We start from the raw sequence: 463 nt of genomic DNA, 5'->3' as shown, positions 1-463 counted from the left end.
AGGAAGGATATAAAGAACGAATAGAATTCCGGCACCAGCCTGTCTCCATCCCCATCCCTGTCCCCGTCCCGCGCCTCCGCCCCCTCGCTCACTGCTTCCCGCCCTCCCTGCAGCTCTGGCCCAGCCGGCTTCCCCTCGGTCTCTCATGAATATTGAGCATGGTCAGCGGAGTCCGGACTGGGCAGGCTCCGCAATGTCTCAGGCTGTGCAGACAAATGGAACTCAACCATTAAGCAAAACATGGGAACTCAGTTTATATGAATTACAACGAACACCTGAGGAGGCAATAACGGATGGCTTGGAAATTGTGGTTTAACCTCCAAGTCTACACAGTGAATTAATGTGCCCAATTTGTTTGGATATGTTGAAGAACACCATGACTACAAAGGAGTGTTTGCACCGTTTTTGTGCAGACTGCATTATCACAGCCCTCAGAAGTGGGTATGTTGAAATGAGATATATT

General features: G+C 49.9%; 1 pseudogene; it reads left to right on the top strand.

The window, feature by feature from the left end:
* Positions 1-193: 193 nt before the first annotated feature.
* LOC102774601 overlaps positions 194-463 on the top strand; it is a 976-nt pseudogene continuing 706 nt past the window's right edge.

The sequence above is a fragment of the Myotis davidii genome, unplaced genomic scaffold (assembly GCF_000327345.1).
Source record: "Myotis davidii unplaced genomic scaffold, ASM32734v1 scaffold1351, whole genome shotgun sequence".
NCBI classification, from domain to species: Eukaryota; Metazoa; Chordata; class Mammalia; order Chiroptera; family Vespertilionidae; genus Myotis; species Myotis davidii.
Note: the sequence above shows the minus strand (reverse complement) of the source record. Positions and strands in the feature narration are given on the sequence as shown.